Here is a 13,360-nt window from a genome sequence, read left to right as displayed (position 1 = left end):
TCCCTCTCTGTCTCTCTGTGTATCTCTCTCTCTCCCTGCCTCCCTGGCTTTTTTTGAGGAGGTAACCAGGAGGGTCGATGAGAGCAGTGCATATGATGTAGTATATATGGATTTTAGCAAGCCTTTTGATAAGGTCCCACATGGCAGACTGGTCATGAAGGTTAAAGCCCATGGGATCCAAGGCAAAATTGGATCCAGAATTGGCTCAAAGGCAGGAAGCAAAGGGTAATGGTCGATGGGTGTTTATGTGACTGGACGGCTGTTTCCAGTGGGGTTCGGCAGGGCTCAGTACTGGGACCCTTGTTTTTTGTGGCATATATCAATGATCTAGACTTGAATGTTGCGGGTATGATTAAGAAGTTTGCAGACAATGCTAAGATGGGCTGTGTGGTTGATAATGAAGAAGAAAGCTGCAGACTGCAGGAAGATATCAATGAACTGGTCAGGTGGGCAGAACAGTGGCAAATGGAATTCAATCCGGAGAAGTGTGAGGTAATGCATTTGGGGAGGGCTAACAAGGCAAGGGAATACACTTTAAATGTGTTGCGTATGCAATAACTATTAGACTGAGTACTATTTAACTCCAAGATGTACGACCTTGGCTCTGCTTTATTAAGGCCCAAAGTGACTAATATACAAAATGGCTGGCCTTTTATACTTGGGCTGAACACACATGCGTGCAGCCCAATGGCCTCCAACAGTGACGCCATCTAGTGGCTAGCGATGTCAAAAGTACATACATGACAATGCCCCCCTCTGAGATATTAACATAGTCTTTTACATATTGAGACGGTCCGGTGTTTTACGCTCCTGGTTTGACCGTCTCAGTTCATCTCCAGCCTTGGGTAAGTGTTCAGAGTCTGTTGTGACGGGTGGCTGGGTGGCTGACCTGGTGGGAGTGGCAATGGCCATGTTAGGGATTGAAAGTCCATTTTCATTGAACATGTCAGTGATTGAAAGTCCCGATTCACTGATGATCACTGAGTCCTCTGATGACTGGGGGTCGGTTGGTTGGTCGTCGATTGTCTCTTCCTCCGACAGTTCCGGTTCATCTGTGTGCCGCAGCTTTGTCTGATCCATATGTTTCCTGCATGTTTGCCCATTTTTGAGCTTGACAATAAATACTCTGTTGCTCTCCTTGGCCATGACAGTACCAGCGATCCACTTGGGACCCTGACCATAATTCAGATCATATACAAGATCATTTACAGAAATATCACGTGACACAGCTGCGTGATCACGATACCCTTGCTGACTTTGTCTTCTATATTCAAATGATTATTCAAGTCAGGGTATACAAGAGATAGCTTGGTCTTCAGACCTCTCTTCATCATTAGTTCAGCAGGCGAGACCCCGGTAAGTGTGAGTGGTCTTGTCCTGTAACTAAGCAGTATGCATGACAGGCGGGTCTGTAGTGACACTTGAGTTACTCGCTTCATACTCTGCTTTATGATTTGGACAGCACATTCTGCTTGCCCATTGGATGCAGGTTTGAACGGTGCTGACCTTACATGTTTGATGCCATTGAGTTTTATGAACTCTTGAAACTCCTGACTGGTGAAGCACGATCCGTTGTCGATAACAACGATGTCAGGCAGACCATGTGTCGCGAACGTGACACTGAGATTCTCAATGGTAGCTGTGGATGTGCTGGATGACATGATTATACACTCTATCCACCGAATATGCATCCACCACAACTAAAAACATTTTCCCCAGGAAGGGACCTGCAAAGTCGATGTGGATCCTGGACCATGGTTTGGATGGCCGGGACCACAGACTCCGTGGCGATTCCACTGGTGCTTTGCTGAGTTGTATGCAAGTTTTGCACTGATTCACACATGATTCCAGCTCGGTGTCAATTCCCGGCCACCATACGTGAGACCTGGCGATGGCTTTCATCATTACAATGCTGGGATGTGTGCTATGTAGCTCACGTACAAATTTCTCTCTCCCTTTCTTGGGCATAACAACACGAATGCCCCATAGTATACAATCCGACTGAATAGACAGTTTGTCTTTGCGATGAATGTAAGATTTGGTCTCCTCGCACATTTGCTTGGGTATGGCAGACCAATCACCTTTGAGGATGCAATTCTTCACCACCAATAAAATCGGGTCCTGGCTGGTCCAGATCTTAACTTGTTGAGCTGTGACAGGGGTTCCTTCGCTCTCAAAAGAATCCATAACTAACAATAGGTCCACCGATTGTGACGTTTCCACCTCCGGTGTGGGCAACAGCAGACAGCTCAAAGCATCAGCACAATTCTCAGTGCCAGGTCTATGGCAAATGACATAATCATAAGCGGATAATGTCAGCGCCCATCTCTGGATGTGGGATGAAGTATTGGTATTGATACCTTTGTTTTCAGAGAACAGTGAAATGAGCGGCTTGTGATCTGTTTCCAGTTCAAACCGAAGACCAAACAGGTACTGATGCATCTTTTTAACCCCATACACACAGGCTAGTACTTCTTTCTCTACCATGCTGCAGGCTCTTTCCGCTTTAGACAAACTTTTTGAAGCAATCGTGACTGGTTGAAGTTTACCCGACTCATTAGCTTGTTGGAGTATGCAACCAATTCCATATGACGAAGCATCACAGGCCAATACTAAACGTTTACATGAGTCATAATGTACCAGCAGCTTGTTAGAGCAAAGCAGATTAGTGGCTTTCTTAAAAGCTCTGTCTTGAGACACACCCCACACCCAGTTGTCGCCTTTTCTTAGCAGCATGTGCAGTGGTTCTAATAAGGTGCTCAATTTAGGTCGGAAGTTACCAAAGTAGTTGAGTAGACCCAAAAACTAATGCAGCTCCATCACATTCTGCGGCTTGGGTGCTGTTGTGTATCTGTAAAGCATGCACTCCCATGTTCCACCACCAGGGAGCTCATCCCCTGAAGTTCCAAGAGATCCCAGCATCCCTTGGGAGCACTGGATATAAGCCGGCCCCTAAGGCCTGTTCCTCACTTTAGAGGTCACTGTTGCTTTAACCTCCCTGTGTGCAGCCTCATCTGTGTTGGGAACACAATGGCGACGAAAATACGAATCCAACGCAAAGATGCAGCAACTGTGAGCATCCTGGAGAAGTTCTCGGAGGGTGAGGACAGGGAAGCCTATACCGAATGGCTAGACCAGTACTTTGTAGCCAACGAACTGGACGGAGAAGGAAGCGCTGCAAAAAGGAGAGTGGTCCTCCTCACAGTCTGCGGGGCACCGACCTACAGCCTCATGAAGAATCTTCTGGCTCCGGTGAAACCCACAGATAAGTCGTATGAGGAGCTGTGTATACTGGACACTGGTTCGGGAGCATCTTAACCCGAAGGTGAGCGTGCTGATGGCGAGGCATCGGTTCTACACGTGCCAGTGATCTGTAGGTCAGGAAGTGGCGAGCTACGTCGCCGAGCTAAGGCAACTTGCAGGACAATGTGAGTTGATGGCTACCTGGAGCAAATGCTCAGAGACTTTTTTGTACTGGGCATTGGCCATGAGACCATCCTACAAAAACTTTTGACTGTAGAGACACCGACCCTCAGAAAGGCCATTGCGATAGCACAGGCGTTTATGTCCACCAGTGATAACACCAAACAAATCTCTCAGCACACAAGTGCTAGCAATGTTCATAAATTAACTGGAACTGTGTTTGCGAGCAGAAATGTACAGGGCAGAACCCACGAGTCTGCAACTGCCAGCAGGCCTCAGGTGACCCAGATGATTCAGAGTCGCCAACAAAGGATGAATGCAAGGCAATTCACACCTTGTTGGCGTTGTGGAGGCTTCCATTCAGCCTATTCATGACGCTTCAAAGGGTATGTTTGTAAGAGCTGTGGAACAATGGGACACCTCCAACGAGCTTGCAAACGAGCTGCAAGCTCTGCAAAACCTGCCAACCATCACATGACAGAGGAAGATCGGTCCATGGTGGATCCAAGCAATTTTGAGCCTCAGAGAGAGAAGGCAGATGCTGAAGTACACGGGGTGCACACATTTGTCCACCTATAATGCTAAACGCAAAATTGAATGGCTTATCCATAGCCATGGAACTGGACACTGGCCCTAGCCAATCCATCATGAGTAAAAAGATGTTTGAGAGCCTGTGGTGCAACAAAGCATTCAGACCAGCCCTGAGAGCCCCATCCACATGAAACTGAGAACGTACACCAGGACAGCGCCATGGTCAAGGTCACCTACGAGGGCACGGTGCAGGAACTGCCACTCTGGATTGTCCCGGGCGATGGCCCCACACTGCTTGGAAAGAGTTGGCTGGGCAAGATCCGCTGGAACTGGGATGACATCCGAGTGCTATCACATGTCGATGAGGCCTCATGTATCCAGGTTCTTAACAAATTTTGAGCCAGGCATTGCAAACTTTTCCGGGGCGAAGGTGCAGATCCACTTGGTCCCAGAAGCACGACCCATTCACCACAAGGCGCGAGCGGTACCTCACATGATGAGGGAGAGAGTGGAAATCGAGCTGGACAGGCTGCAACGCGAGGGCATCATCTCCCCAGTGGAATTCAGCGAGTGGGCCAGCCCGATTGTTCCAGTACTCAAAAGTGATGGCACAGTCAGGATTTGCGGCGATTATAAACTATTAATCGTTTCTCGCCAAAGGACCAATACCCGCTACCTAAGGCAGATGACCTATTTGCGACACTGGCAGGAGGCAAGACGTTCACCAAGCTCGACCTGACTTCGGCCTACATGACGCAGGAGCTGGAGGAGTCTATGAAGGGCCTCACCTGCATCAACACGCACAAGGGGCTGTTCATCTACAACAGATGCCCATTTTGAGTTCGGTCGGCTGCAGCGATCTTCCAGAGAAACATGGGGAGCCTATTCAAGTCGGTACCACACACGGTGGCCTTTCAGGACGACATATTGGTCACGGGTCGGGACACCGCCGAGCACCTACAAAACCTGGAGGAGGTCCTCCAGCAACTGGATCGCATAGGGCTGCGGCTGAAGAGGTTGGAATGCGTCTTCATGGCAACAGAAGTGGAGTTTTTGGGGAGAAAGATCACGGCGGACTGCATTTGGCCCACAGACGCCAAGACAGAGGCTACCAGGAACATGCCCAGGCCACAGAACGTCACAGAGCTGCGGTCGTTTCTGGGACTCCTCAACTATTTTGGTAACTTCCTACCGGGGTTAAGCACCCTTTTAGAGCCCCTACATGTGTTATTGCGCAAAGGTGAGAACTGGGTATGGGGAAAAAAACAAGTAATTGCTTTTGAGAAAGCCAGAAACATTTTCTGCTCCAACAAGCTGCTTGTATTGTATAACCTGTGTAAAAGACTTGTGTTAGCATGTGATGCGTCGTCGTACGGAGTCGGGTGTGTATTACAACAAGCTAACGTTGCGGGGAAGTTGCAACCTGTCACCTATGCCTCCAGAATCTTGTCTAAGGCCGAGAGGGCCTGCAGCATGATTGAGAAAGAGACATTAGCGTGTGTGTTCGGGGTAAAGAAAATGCATCAGTATCTGTTTGGCCTCAAATTTGAGCTGGAAACCGATCACAAGCCCCTCATATCCCGTTCGCTGAAAACAAGGGGATAAATACTAATGTCTCAGCCCGCATACAAAGGTGGGCACTCGCGCTATCAGCGTATAACTATACCATCCGCCACAGGCCAGGCACCGAGAACTGTGCGGATGCTCTCAGTCGGCTACCACTGCCCACCACGGGGGTGGAAATGGTGCAGCCTGCAAACTTGTTGATGGTGGCACAGCTCGCAGACTTGTTGATGGTCATGGAAGCGTTTGAAAATTATAAATCACCTGTCACGGCCTGCCAGATTAGGACTTGGACCAGCCAAGATCCTCTGCTGTCCCTAGTAAAAAAACTGTGTACTGCATGGGAGCTGGGCCAGCATCCCAGTTGAAATGCAAGAGCTAATCAAGCCGTTCCAGCGGCAAAAGGACGAGCTGTCCATTCAGGCAGACTTCCTGTTGTGGGGTAACCACGTAGTGCTACCAAAAAAGGGCAGGGAGACGTTCATCTCGGATCTCCACAGCGCACACCCGGGTATAATAATGATGAAAGCGATAGCCAGATCCCACGTGTGGTGGCCCGGTATCGACTCTGACTTAGAGTCCTGTGTACACTAAGTTTGTGGTCCTGGCCCTCCAGACCATGGTCAAGGATCCATGTCGACTATGCGGGCCCGTTTCTCGGTAAAATGATCCTGGTGGTGGCGGATGCTTTTTCAAAATGAATTGAATGTGAAATAATGTCGGGAAGCACCGCCACCTCCACCATTGAAAGCCTGAGGGCCATGTTTGCCACCCACGGCCTGCATGACACACTGGTCAGCCACGACGGACCATGTTTCATCAGTGCCGAATTTAAAGAATTCATGACCCGCAATGGGATCAAACATGTCACCTCGGCCCCGTTTAAAGCAGCCTCCAATGGGCAGGCAGAGCGGGCAGTACAAACCATCAAACAGAGCCTTAAACGAGTCACAGAAGGCTCACTCCAAACCCGCCTGTCCCGAGTACTGCTCAGCTACTGCACGAGACCCCACTCCCTCACAGGGATGCCCCCGGCTGAGCTACTCATGAAAAGGACACTTAAAACCAGACTCTCGCTGGTTCACCCCAACCTGCATGATCAGGTAGAGAGCAGGCGGCAGCAACAAAATGTAAACGATGGTCGCGCCACTGTGTCACGGGAAATTGATCTGAATGACCCTGTGTATGTGCTAAACTATGGACATGGTCCCAAGTGGATCGCGGGCACGGTGATAGCTAAAGAAGGGAATAGGCTGTTTGTAGTCAAACTAGACAATGGACAAATTTGCAGAAAGCACCTGGACCAAACGAGGCTGCGGTTCACAGACTGCCCTGAACAACCCACAGCAGACACCAACTTTTCCAAGCCCACAACACACACCCAAAGGATCAACGACACCACGTCGGACCAGGAAATCGAACCCATCATGCCCAACAGCCCAGCAAGGCCAGGCTCACCCAGCAGCCCTGCAGGGCCAACAACACGCCAGCCCAGCGAGGGCACAGCCAACACACCAGAACAGACATTTGTACCGAGGCGGTCCACCAGGGAAAGAAAGGCTCCCGACCGCCTCACCTTGTAAATAGTTTTCACTTTGACTTTGGGGGAGGGGTGATGTCGTGTATCTGTAAAGCATGCACTCCCATGTTCCGCCACCAGGGAGCTCATCCCCTGAAGTCCCAAGGGATCCCAGCATCCCTTGGGAGCACTGTATATAAGCCGGCCCCTAAGGCCAGTTCCTCACTCTGGAGTGTCTTATTAAAGACTGAGGTCACTGTTACTTTAACCTCCCTGTGTGCAATCTCATCTGTGTTAGGAACACAATAGGTGCATGCTTGATGGCCTTGGTTTTTGCATCCGTGGACCTGATGCCGTCAGCAGCAATTTTCCTCCCCAGGAATTCGACCTCTGGTGCCATGAAGACGCACTTCGAGCGTTTCAGTCTGAGTCCCTTTGTCCAGATGATGTAGAACCTCTTCCAGGTTGTTCAGATGTTCCTCGGAGACATGACCTGTGATCAGGATGTCATCTTGGAACACGACAGTTCTGGGAACGGACTTCAGTAGACTCTCCATGTTCCTCTGAAATATTGCTGCAGCCGAGCGAATTCCAAAAGGGCACCTGTGATAAATAAACAGTCCTTTATGCGTGTTAATGCACGTAAGTCTCTTTGATGTCTCGACCAGCTCCTGTGTCATGTAGGCCGACGCCAAATCCAGTTTGGTGAATGACTCCCCCCCAATCTAATGTTGCAAACAAGTCATCAGCCTTCGGTAATGGCTACTGATCCTGTTTCGAAACTCTGTTGATCGTAGCCTTGTAGTCTCCACAGATTCTGACTGTGCCATCACTTTTCAGCACAGGAAAATGGGGCTGGCCCATTCATTTAATTCAACCGGTGATATGATCCCTTCATGCTGGAGTCTGTCCAGTTCGATTTCGACCTTCTCCCTCGACATATACGGAACTGCCCGAGCTTTATGGTGGACGGGTCCACGTGGATCTGCACCTTGGCTCCCGTGACGTTGCCGATGCCTGGTTCGAATAGCGTGGGGAACTTGCTCTGTACTTGGGCACATGTATCTTTCTCCAACGACAACACCTTGATGTTGTTCCAATTGCATCTGATTTTTTCAAGCCAGTTCCTGCTGAGCAGCGTTGGACCATTGCCTGGGACAATCCATAGCGGTAACTCGTGAACCGCACCCTCATATGACACTTTAATTGTGACACTGCCAATCACCGTTATGAGTTAGAAACATAGAAACATAGAAACATAGAAAATAGGTGCAGGAGTAGGCCATTCGGCCCTTCTAGCCTGCACCGCCATTCAATGAGTTCATGGCTGAACATTCAACTTCAGTACCCCATTCCTGCTTTCTCGCCATACCCCTTGATCCCCCTAGCAGTAAGGACCTCATCTAACTCCTTTTTGAATATATTTAGTGAATTGGCCTCAACAACTTTCTGTGGTAGAGAATTCCACAGGTTCACCACTCTCTGGGTGAAGAAGTTCCTCCGCATCTCGGTCCTAAATGGCTTACCCCTTATCCTTAGACTGTGACCCCTGGTTCTGGACTTCCCCAACATTGGGAACATTCTTCCTGCATCTAACCTGTTCTTTGGTGTACGTGCGCAACTTGACATTGACTGGACTCAGCCTGGGCCTCACAGCCTTAGTATCCCACAGCTTGTCGAATGCCCTCTGGCTCATTATCGATTGACTCACCCCCGTGTCCAGTTCCATCAATACCGGCACCCCATTAAATTTCACGTTGATCATTATCGGTTTGCTCTTTGTTAAGAACGAGTACAGTCCATACACTTCCTCCTCTGGTATCTCGGATTGCGTATCCGGATCCGTGCTAGTCTGACTCTCATCCTCCACGTGGTGTGTCGCAGCACGCTTGCTCATCTGCGGACACTTTTGCTGGAGATGCCCCACTCTCAGACAGCTTAACTCGGCACTGCTTGTGCTGGTGATTTCCCCCACAGCACCAACATGGAGAAGTCGGATGCATTGCCGCTGGCGGACTTTGGGCAGCCACAGGTTTACATACGCAGTCGGGTGGGCCCTGCCATGTGCCGCTCTGCCAAACGCCGAATCAATTATATTTACAGTACTTGCCGAGTTTCGATTTTTCACTGATATCTGTTTTAAACTTCTATCCGTCGTCATGCATGACTGGGCGATCGTGATGGCCCTGTTCAAGTCCAACGTCTCCACCGCCAGTAGTTTATGCAGGATCACCTCGTGGTTGATGCCGATTATAAAGACGTCCTACAGCACGTCTGTCAACACAGCCCCGAACTTACACGGTCCCGCTAGATGTCTCAGGTCGGCAACGAATTCTGTCGCATTCTGGCCCTCTGAGCGAAGTGCGTGTAAAATCTGTATCTCGAGAGGATGATGCCTTCGTCTGGCTTAAGGTGGTCCTGTACCAGTGTACACAATCCTTCATACGTCTTCTCTGTTGGACTCACAGGCAGGAGTAGATTCTTTATCAGACCATACATTTTTGGACTACAAACCGTGAGGACCACCGCCCGGTGTCGATCTGCGTCGCCAACCTCCTTCATTTTGTTGGCCACGAAGAACTGGCTTAAATGGCTGGAACAAAGTCTGCCCAAGCTTCTCCTTCCATAAATCGCTCCAACAATCTAATTGTGCTCATTTTTACATGCAAAGCTTCTTGTTGCCTCGTCGCCAAGTGTTGTGTATGCAATAACTGTTAGACTGAGTACTGTTTAACTCCAAGAGGTATAACCTTGGCTCTGCTTTATTAAGGCCCAAAGTGACTAATGTACAAAATGGCTGGCCTTTTATACTTGGGCTGCACACATGTGCGTGCAGCCCAGTGGCCTCCAACGTGACGCCATCTAGTGGCTAGTGATCCCAAAAGTACATACATGACAAAATGGTAGGACACTGAGAAGTGTCGAGGAACAAAGGGACCTTGGTGTGCGTGTCCACAGATCCCGGAAGGTAATAGAACAGGTAGATAAGAACATAAGAAATAGGAGCAGGAATAGGCCATTTGGCCCCTCAAGCCTGCTCATTTAATAAGATCATGACTGATCTGATCATGGACTCAGCTCCACTTTTCTGCCCGCTCCCCATAACCCTTTACTCCCTTATCGCTCAAAAATCTGTCCATCTCCGCCTTAAATATATTCAGTGACCCGACCCAGCCTCCACAGCTCTCTGGGGCAGAGAATTCCACAGATTTACAACCCTCTGTGAAGAAATTTCTCCTCAGCTCAGTTTTAAATGGGCGGCCCCTTATTCTGAGACTATGTCCCCCTAGTTTTAGTTTCCCCAATGAGTGGAAATATCCTCTCTGCATCCACCTTGTCGAGGCCTCTTATTATCTTATATATTTCGGGAAGATCACCTCTCATTCTTCTGAACTCCAATGAGTATAGGCCCAACCTACTCAACCTATCTTCATAAGTCAACCCCCTCATCTCCGGAATCAATCTAGTGAACCTTCTCTGAACAGCCTCCAATGCAAGTATATCCTTCCTTAAATATGGAGACCAAAACTGTACGCAGTACTCTAGGTGTGGCCTCACCAATACCCTGTACAGTTGTAGCAGGACTTCTCTGCTTTTATACTCTATCCCCCTTGCAATAAAGGCTAACATTCCATTTGCCTTCCTGATTACTTGCTGTACCTGCATACTCACTTTATGTGTTTCATGCCCAAGGACCCCCAGGTCCCTCTGTACTGAATCATAGAATCATAGAAGTTTACAGGTTGGAAGGAGGCCATTTCGGCCCATCGCCGGCCGACAAGAGGCTATCCAGCCTAATCTCACTTTTCAGCTCTAGACCGTAGCCCTGCAGGTTACGGCACTTCAGGTGCACATCCAAGTACTTTTTAAATGTGGTGAGGGTTTCTGCCTCTATCACCCTTTCAGGCAGTGAGTTCCAGACCCCTGCCACTCTCTGGATGAAGACATCTCCTCTCAAATCCCCTATAAACTACCTACCAATTACTTTAAATTTATGCCCCTGGTTGTTGATCCCTCTGACTTATGAGGACAGGTTGAGTAGGTTGGGCCTCTATTCATTGGAATTCAGAAGAATGAGAGCTGATCTTATCGAAACGTATAAGAAGATTATGAGGGGTCTTTACAAGGTGGATGCAGAGAGGATGTTTCCACTGATAAGGGAGACTAGAACTAGGGGGCATAATCTTAGAATAAGGGGCTGTCCATTTAAAACTGAAATGAGGAGGAATTTCTTCTCTCAGAGGGTTGTGAATCTGTGGAATTCGCTGCTTCAGAGAGCTGTGGAGGCTGGGTCATTGAATATATTTAAGACAGAAATAGACAGTTTCTTAAACAATAAGGGAATAAAGGGTTATGGGGAGCGGGCAGGGAAGTGGACCCGAGTCCATGATTGGATCAGCCATGATTGTATTAAAATGGCAGAGCAGACTCGAGGGGTCGTATGGCCTAGTTCTTATGTTCTTATGTACGCACTGCCCTCATCGACCCTCCTGGTTACCTCCTTGAAAAATTCAATCAAGTTAGTCAGTCACGACCTTCCCGTAACAAATCCATGCTGATTGTCCTTGAATAATCTGTGACTTTCTAAATGAAGGTTTATCCTGTCCTTCAGGATTTTTTCCAATAAGTTTCCCACCACAGAGAGTTAGGCTGACTGGCCTGTAATTACTCGGTCTATCCCTTTCTCCCTTTTTAAACAAAAGTACCACAATAGCAGTCCTCCAGTCCTCTGGCACCACACCTGTAGCCAGAGAGGACTGGAAAATGATAGTCAGAACCTCTGCTATTTCCTCTTTTGCTTCACTTAGCAGCCTGGCATACATTTCATCCGGGCCTGGAGATTTATCCACTTTCAAAGCTGCTACACCCCTTAATACTTCCTCTCTCACTATGTTTATTTAATCTAATATTTCACACTCCTCCTCCCTGATTGCAAAGTCTGCATCACCCCTTTCCTTTGTGAAAACAGACACAAAGTATTCATTAGGAATCAAACCCACATCTTCCGCCTCCACACACAGATTACCCTCATGGTCTCTAATAGGCTCTGCCCTTTCTTTAGTTATCCCCTTACTCTTCATAAATTTATAAAACATCTTTGGGTTTTCCTTGATTTTACTTGCCAAGAATTTTTCATGCTTTCTCTTTGCTTTCCTAATGTCCCTTTTAATTTCACCCCTGCACTTTCTATACTCTAGAGATTCTGCAGTATTTAGCCCTCGGTATCTGTCATAAGCCTCCCTTTGTTTCTTTATCCTACCCTGTATGCCCCTTGACACCCAGGGGGCTCTAGATTTGTTAGACACACCCTTTTTCTTTCAGGGCATATATTTGGTCTGAACCCTCTGGATCTCCTCCTTGAATGCCTCCCACTGCTCTGACACTGATTTACCTTCAGGTAGTTGTTTCCAGTCCACTATGGCCAAATCACCTCTCAGCTCAGCAAAGTGGGCTTTTCCCCAATTTAGAACTTTTATTCCTGGTCTAACCTTGTCCTTATCCATAACTACCCTAAATCTAACTGAATCATGGTCATACCACCTAAATGCTCTCCCATTGATACCCCTTCTACCTGCCTAGCTTCATTCCCTAAAATTAAATCCAGAACTGCCCCCTCCCGTGTTGGGCTTGTTACATACTGGCTAAAAAAGTTTTCCTGAATGCATTTTAGGAATTCCGCACCCTCTATAACCTTCACACTAATTTTATCCCAGTTAATATTAGGGTAGTTGAAATCCCCTATTACTGCCCTCTAGTTTTTGCACTTCACAGAAATGTACCTATATATTTGCTCTTCTATCTCCCTCTGACTGTTTGGGGGGTCTATAGTACATGCCCAGCAGTGTGATCGCCCCTTTTTTGTTCTTCAGTTCAACCCGTATGGCTCGTTTGATGATCCCACTAACATATCATCCCTCCTCACAGCTGTAATTGTCTCTTTAATCAATACCGCGACACTCCTCCCTTTTTACCCCACTCTCTATCCCGTCTAAAAACCCTGTAACCAGGAATGTTGAGCTGCCATACCTGTCCCTCTTTTAGCCATGTCTCTGTAATAGCTGTAATATCATACTCCCAAGTGTCTATCTGTGCTCTCAGCTCATCTGCGTTATTCGCTACACTCCTTGCACTGAAGTGTATACCATTTGGTACAGCCAGACCTCCTTGTTGAATAAAGGAGACTACGAAGGTATGAGGGCAGAGTTGGCTAAAATGGACTGGGAAAATAGATTAAAGTGTGGGATGGTTGATGAGGAGTGGCAGACATTACTTTCTTACTTCGTACTGTTGAGCCCTTGTTTCCTCTGTCCTTCAAATTCACTT

General features: G+C 48.1%; 1 protein-coding gene across 1 annotated transcript in view; it reads left to right on the top strand.

Annotated features, from left to right (window-relative positions):
• The window catches only part of LOC139257914 (uncharacterized), a 57,042-nt gene that overhangs the window by 34,461 nt on the left and 9,221 nt on the right, over positions 1-13,360 (top strand). The gene's annotated exons all lie outside the window — the stretch shown is intronic.

Source organism: Pristiophorus japonicus, unplaced genomic scaffold (assembly GCF_044704955.1).
Source record: "Pristiophorus japonicus isolate sPriJap1 unplaced genomic scaffold, sPriJap1.hap1 HAP1_SCAFFOLD_926, whole genome shotgun sequence".
NCBI classification, from domain to species: Eukaryota; Metazoa; Chordata; class Chondrichthyes; family Pristiophoridae; genus Pristiophorus; species Pristiophorus japonicus.
Note: the sequence above shows the minus strand (reverse complement) of the source record. Positions and strands in the feature narration are given on the sequence as shown.